Here is a 7,460-nt window from a genome sequence, read left to right as displayed (position 1 = left end):
CGATGAGAAACAGGGAGTCGGGAACTTCCCAAGTGCGCGAGAAAGCACGGAAAGGTGGTGGAAAAAGGCTGGACGAGGCGAAGAAGTGGAAAGCGCACTGCCATGTTTCGCGTTGCGGAGAAGTACTTTATTATTGCAATGGCAACCCCAGCGAAATTGTAATTACAGTTTTAATGAGATTTTCTTAAAGCCATCGAACCCCTCCCTTCGAACAACCCTCACCGACACGAAGCGTGACCATAATCTGAACCTAGAACTGAAGGGGGAATGTTCAGTTGAGTGAAAGGCAGGTTTAATCGAAGATTAAAGGTGTCGATGGAATGCTCCTTCGCATGATTAATTAGCAAAGGAATCTCGTGTTTCGTGTCAACACTAGACCGCCTCTGAGGTATTAGCTTGATGATCATTTGCAGTGCGTTGCAACGCACCAGTTGATTCATAAAGCTGATGGATCAGGCGTAGGATCGAGACATCCAGTTTGTGATATGCTATTCATCAAACGTTTCTTTGTACATACCACCATCCTCCGTATTTAGATTTTTGGTATTTTAATTCTAATACAAAATTCTGTATTGCATTCTTAAGATGTAACTTTGTTTGTAAAATGTAACTTTGTTTAATTATTTTGTATATTCATTATATAATACCACTTTGCAATTTGATATTTTGTTAAAATAGTACAATAGTCCAGAAAATATTTTGATTTATATGAAGTACAACTGTGCATTTTAAGATTTCAGATAAAAAATTTTTATTGAGATTGCATATGGTTGTTTGTTCAGTAGTTCATAACAAAATGACAGTCTTTCAGTACATACCCTTGTTTTTAATTCGTATTTAATATTCGTATAACATAAAATATTACAGTATAATACAGCATACTACAGAATCGATAGTCGATCATCTGACTGTTTTGCTCGACTATGTATAGTGTCAGAAGACTGAGTTGCATCGTTGAAATGATTAGAGATATCGGAAAACGTTCAAGCAAAATTGAATTATCCTTAATGCTCTACCTTCTTACATTATCATTCTTTACTTACATGTATACATGTAACATATTTGCAGAATACAGTTACAGTTTTCTTTTTTAAAAGAAAACTCAGGTTTTTTAACAAAATTTCTGAACGAATATTTTCAAAATGATTTGTGCTAAGTGAAGAGTGCCCCCTAAATACAAACCATTACAAACATTATGCTTAAAATAATTGAAGAAAAATGTTATGTTTGAAATGTCAATTATTATGTCAATTATGTTACTTTTATTAATCGTTTCTCGATACTTTAGGCTCACATTTTTAAGGCAATAAATCCCCAAGAAAATCAAAAGTGAATTTCTTGCACCTTTTACAACAAAATATCTCCTAATGCAGTAATTTCCGCAGTAGAGAAGACTGTATATAATCGGGATTGAAACTAGAACGATGTTCACGTACTAATAGCGAGGCTTTCAAAAGCTTGTCGGCTTTATAATGCATTTGCATTTAAGCGGCTTTGGGATGTCGTGTTAGAACAGGAAATGATAATGATAGGCCTTACTTCTCAACCTTTTTTGGAAGTAGCTTCTCGGCACAGAAGACGTTTCCCATTACTGTACTTCCACGTGTACTGGCATATCGGACCAACACTGGCAAAGTCACTCGACGTACATCGCTAAGAATGAGACAAGAATTTTATTTGAAACTGGAACGGGGACAAGTCTTTCTTAAGTCCAAGCGTTGTTCATGAATGAAAGGTAAAAATTCATATTCATAATATCACTAACATCTAATGTATTTACACGATAGAAATCAAAGAAAAAGAAGGAATTTCAATTTGTTTTTAATGAAGAATTCATTTATAACCAAGTTGTGGAAATCATGAATAGAATTTTTGTTTAAATTGAAAAGAAAAACGTTCTCTACTTGCAAGTCTCTTTCAAGCAAAATACAATGAAAAAAAGAATTCATAGAAGAATGAAAATTAATTACATTAAAATGATAAAGGTAATCAAGAAGTTAAACGAACTACTTACAAATATAATACTTTTACAGCAATTGGAAAACGTACATTTTTATGGCCTCTTTAGTAATTGTGGTTTTCAATTCATTTGCATTTTCTGCTCGTGGCTCCCAAGGAATACAGCATGGGCCACTGAAGGAAGAAATGGCGCCCGTAGAGAATCCCTGCTGTAGAGAATATAAAACTACAGTATAAAAAATATAAGGCTACAAAATTAATGTATCGTGCAGGTCACGTACAAATGCAGGCTTCGTAGACTGCTGGTAACGTACAAAATAAAACGACATAGCGCTCTATAATAAAAAAATATCACCCCATTCTTTGAAACTTCCTCGACAAAATCTGTATCTGTAGAAAAATGGTGGAACACCCAGCACATTGAAAAAAATCGAACGCGGAAAATTTAATCTTTTGAAATGACGTCCAGGAGTGCTTACCTGTGGATGTTACTTTTTCGAAGATATTATTCATACTCATTATTCATGACATTTTGGATATTTCAGCATCGATAACGATGGATTGTTTCATTCGCTTTAAAGTTCATTCGTGTGCAAGTTTGACTGCAAATATACACGGTGATTCTAAAAACTTGGACCTGCTTTATATTTTTGCTAAGAGAATGTATGAAAAATTGATTTATATTTAATCATAATAATGAATTATCAAATTTAAATACAAAATAATTACACTACTTCTAAAAAAAAATATACAAAAAATTAATTTATACTTATATTTATAATAATGATTTCTAAAATGGAAAATAATTAATCGGTTGCAGCTGCATCATCCTCTAGGAAATAAAAAATCGGGTAATACAATGTTTAAACGTTCATAGTAAAACATTGGAATATTTCCTGGAATAAACTTCCTAACATAAAATATAAAGTAGCTCAGAAAGGACTACGTTTTTATTCATGAAAAATTTGTATATCCGGAATTATAAAAACGAGGGATTTACGCAAAACATTCATGGTTCTATTAGAAACATCGATGTCATTTTATGTTCAAATTTTAAACATAAAATAAAATTTCAGACATTTTTTTGGTTTTACTAATACATACTTTTAATAAAGAATCGTTATAAATAGCTTATAGAAGAAGTTGAAGCTGGAAACAGAAAGAGAGCAGCTTCGAATATGCACATGTATGTATGTACCTATAGTGATTTCTGCATTTCACGAGGACGAAATTTCAATATATTTCACGTTAAACAACCAACAACTTTCCACTGTTTACACTGACCTTTCCCAGCTCAAATACAAGCGACGTAATAAACTACCTCTTGCGTCTATAAATCTCAATTAAAGCAACGCGCCTTAAATGCACGGACCACTTCGCTAATTTCGACAGACAATTCGGATTTAAGGACTCGCATGATTTATAGATCCACTGAACGTTCGAAAATTCTATTATTTCAGTTTAATGCGCAGTTACTTCAAGTGCGATATTAAATACGAGGTAATAATTTATCACTGTGAAAGTTCATGAACGGTGGCGAGAGAATCGTTTATACTTTACCGAGGACCAAAGTAGTCTTATATTCAAATATTCTAATTCTATTTCAACCACTTCTAGACTTTATAGGGTAACAAAAATAAAAAAATAATTGTATATAAATATTAACCGTGTGATTACATGCAGCATGTAGAGCAAGAGGAGTAATTACTCTGTGACGAAAGAGAATAAGAAGAAATTAAAGGGTTGAGTTTTATTATTTGTGTATTCCGTTATTTTTTTCATCGATGACGTGCTTTTGAACAACTTTGCATTCACAGCGTTCAACACTGAATATTGAAATAGAATATTTTCGAAAATGTGGCGCGATGAGCTCAGTTTTTAAAATTGATATATAAGCGAAGCAAAGAACTGAAAAAAAACCAATTGCGCCAATTTAAACGAAACTTTATACTGAACAATAAAGAAGGTTTTTACGAATCCCTACAAACACATTGAATGAAAATTAAAATTTAAACGAGTGTAACTAGTTATCTCTTTTATGTAACTCCTTTACTGAAAGATACTCAACTATTGATTACATTATCCTACATTGGACTTTCTCTCTTTGTGGATGTTTAAATAATAACACGTCCTCAAAATGAGATTTTATGAAATACGATATTAGCATTTCTCTTCTGTTTAGAAATATGCTAATCACGTTGGAGAAGTCAAACTTTTTGCACAACATCCGTCGCATCGTGGCGCCAGATTTTATTTTACTGGCTTTCTGCTCGAGTTATCGAAGACCGTAAACTGGACTTCATTCGTGACCTTTGACCCTTACCGAAGTTCTTTACGTTGATTTATTTTTTACGATCAGCGTTTCTCAATCAAACTTTATTTCATCAACGCGATCGAATAACGTATATTAATGCGATTATCTTTCCACATAGTATTTCTTTTAGTTTGACTCGTATACAGCTATTCTTATTTTCTACTGGCAATCATTTTTAAGAAACGAATTGGTTTTACAAAAGTGTAGTCTTATTTATCATTTCCATTTTATTTGACAAGAATACTGATTTTTAATATTCTTTTGGGTAAGTAGGTTTTAAAATAATGAAATACATCACGAATTTATTTTAATTGTTGAGACACTCAATAAATTAAAGAATTAAATCTAACACTTTAATAAATAATTTCGATATTACTTTACACGAAATATTAAATTTAATATCTTAATAACCGTACATGTTAAGCCATTAGTATATTATTCAATCTTTTCTGAAATGGCTGTATTACTAATTTAATATAGATAACCTGTATAAACCTGGATATTTGTTTTCAAATACATGCATTTAATTAATGACAAGACATCCAATATTTTCATACTTTGTAAGGGAATTATCGAATTACAATTAAAAATTTTTTTAACAATGGGAACCATATAAATATTCTCCATCTGTTTCAGATGCTTATTTCCATATTTCGGTTCCTGTTCAAAAATATAATACCATCCTCGCTCTTTTCCATTTAATCATGAATATCCACGTATGCCTGATTATGAATTCTGAATGAAAATGAACACATTTGAAATATACTGCAATATTCGTGCTTTGATAACGTATGTTCTAGCTATTAAATATTGCATGTCTCTTCACGTAATCCTTCACGGAACCTTGCAAATGAAATTGTTTCTCAAAATATTCATATGGAAATTAAGAGCTTTCTTGGAATTATTACGTGACAAGTTAATGCACAATGTACTAGTTGTTTCACTTTTTTTCGGAAAATGTCGATGCATTGAAAGCTTACTTTAAGGCTTCAATTGTCAAAACTTATAGCTCTGTTTCTTAAAATTCTTCTAATTTCGTCGCAAGATGACCTAATTAAACATAAAATTATGTATTGCGAATTCTATTGCTTAAATGTTATTGTTTCGAATGTTTTGTGATGGCAGTTCTTTTATCATTTTTCTCCTCTGATTTTTTATTTACTTCATTCATAACTTTCTTTTTGTACACAAATATTTATTTTCCTTCATTTTTGGATGCTTCGTTGTTCTTCTTTGTCTTATTGTATTTATATATTACGTTCATTCTCAAATCTCTCTTACACTCCATACCGACGGAATTCCATTACGGAAATGAAACGAAATTAGAATATTCGCGATATTCTATTATCGCGTCTCTGAATTCTATTCTTAATATGACGTCGAGGCAGGCGGTAATTATTCAACAAGAATTTCCGCGATGCCAATCTGACGCTCAAGCAGTGCAATGGGGACAAAGTGCGGCCACCGAGATCGACGAATTCTCAAAGTTAGAAACGTATTCAGGAAGTTCGATGAATTAATTGAGAACATTGTCAGGGGTTCATTATTGCGCGACTTTTACCTCGCTGGTTAAGAAGTTTGAACCCCAAGTGCCTCTTGAAATTCAAAATGCATTCCTGGTTAATAATTGGCGAGTTCTCACTGCTAACAAACATTGCAGTTGACAGGGCATGAAGATATGTGTCTAATGTTCTGAGTAGAGTTTCTGTACAGAGTATTTTTAAGCACTTTGCAAAGAGTGTTGTAATTTACTCGAAAATACTAGACTGCATTTGGGTTCTTCCATGTTTTAGTAATATTTTTAAGTATAACTTTTTCAAAACCCATAAATGAGTGTACGAATTTTTGACTCATGTTGTCTTTCTTTACTTAAAGCTGAATCTTCGACATTTTATTTTAGCATGGTTCATTTTAACACCATCATTCTTCAAAGCGAGGTTTTAATTTCATTTAACGGGAATGAACGCCGTGTAATTAAATTTATAAATGAAGACTATGCACACGTTTGTGAACATAATTAATTGAACAATTAGTGGAAATGATTATTTAATCGAAATACCATGTCTGATTCAAATTTAAATTATATTCATTACATATTCTCAAGGGATCTGAAATATGCGTAATTGAAAACATTATTTACATAATTGTCAAATAAAATTTCGTTCAATAGTCATGTAACAATTAAAATTTTCATTTAAACGAAGAGTAAATTTCCGTGAACCTTGAATAACAACCATACCCTTCACATGTCCACTTAATTTTATCTCTCACGGTAATTGATAAAATGTTCTGAAAGGTCGCGTCGATACTTTAAGGGGCCATAAATTCTGCCTCCTTGCTCTACATAGTTCTCATATCTAAGAAAACAAAATATCGACCAAGTGCATGGGAACAGTTTAGAAATACCGTCATTGGTGCGACTAATTGTCCCGGTAAATATGACGCGTTTCCTAGACAGGTAGAACGAATTAATGAACAAAGATATTTATATAGGGATGCGTGTACGCTATTATCTATGGAGCTTCACATATCAGAAGTTATCACGTTTAACAAATTACACGCTATGATACAGAACAGTAAATTAATTATTTGTTGTTACCAATTTGATATTTCCTGAAGAATTTATTCAAGAATTAATTAACGTTGTCATTGCAAAGATTTTGCTTTAGATTTGGCCCAGTATTTGTAAACATATTCAGTGCAATTAGTACCTTATACTTTATTTATTTTTCCTGATAAGTCAATTCTTTTTCTCATTCATCCATCTCATTTACATACAAAGTATTACAAAGTATATTACTACCTAGAAAATTCTCGACGCTACAAGTAATGCACCAGTAGCGGTCCATACCTTTCCCGTTTTCCTTCCTTGATTTCAAGAACCCCATGGTGCTTACTGCATCAATGGGACCGCCCGGGGTCGAACCGAGTTTTTTCCTTGAAAATTAGTAAACTTTGAAGCGTTATAGCTTGAAAACTAATAAAAATCGGGTAAATACATTAAAGCTTAATGAATTTGTCTTGAAAAGTACCATCGCATGGTATAAAAAAAAATATATAGTTCCATTTGAAAAACGAAACTTGACCATCATATCTCGTTAAATAACAAAGTTAACAAAAATTCCTTCTCGTTGTAACATGAGCCCCACTTTACCATGCAATCTCCATATTTGAAATGTTGCATTCA

At 32.3% G+C, this 7,460-nt stretch overlaps 1 long non-coding RNA gene across 1 annotated transcript; it reads right to left on the bottom strand.

The window, feature by feature from the left end:
* Positions 1–810: 810 nt before the first annotated feature.
* LOC128873567 (uncharacterized) lies at positions 811–4,191 on the bottom strand. Its single transcript, XR_008456435.1, has 3 exons — positions 2,241–4,191; positions 2,015–2,165; positions 811–1,653 (listed from the first exon to the last, which is right to left on the bottom strand). It is a non-coding gene; the product is annotated as an uncharacterized LOC128873567 (long non-coding RNA).
* Between the last annotated feature and the right edge of the window lie 3,269 nt (positions 4,192–7,460).

Source organism: Hylaeus volcanicus, chromosome 3, assembly GCF_026283585.1.
Source record: "Hylaeus volcanicus isolate JK05 chromosome 3, UHH_iyHylVolc1.0_haploid, whole genome shotgun sequence".
NCBI classification, from domain to species: domain Eukaryota; kingdom Metazoa; phylum Arthropoda; class Insecta; order Hymenoptera; family Colletidae; genus Hylaeus; species Hylaeus volcanicus.
Note: the sequence above shows the minus strand (reverse complement) of the source record. Positions and strands in the feature narration are given on the sequence as shown.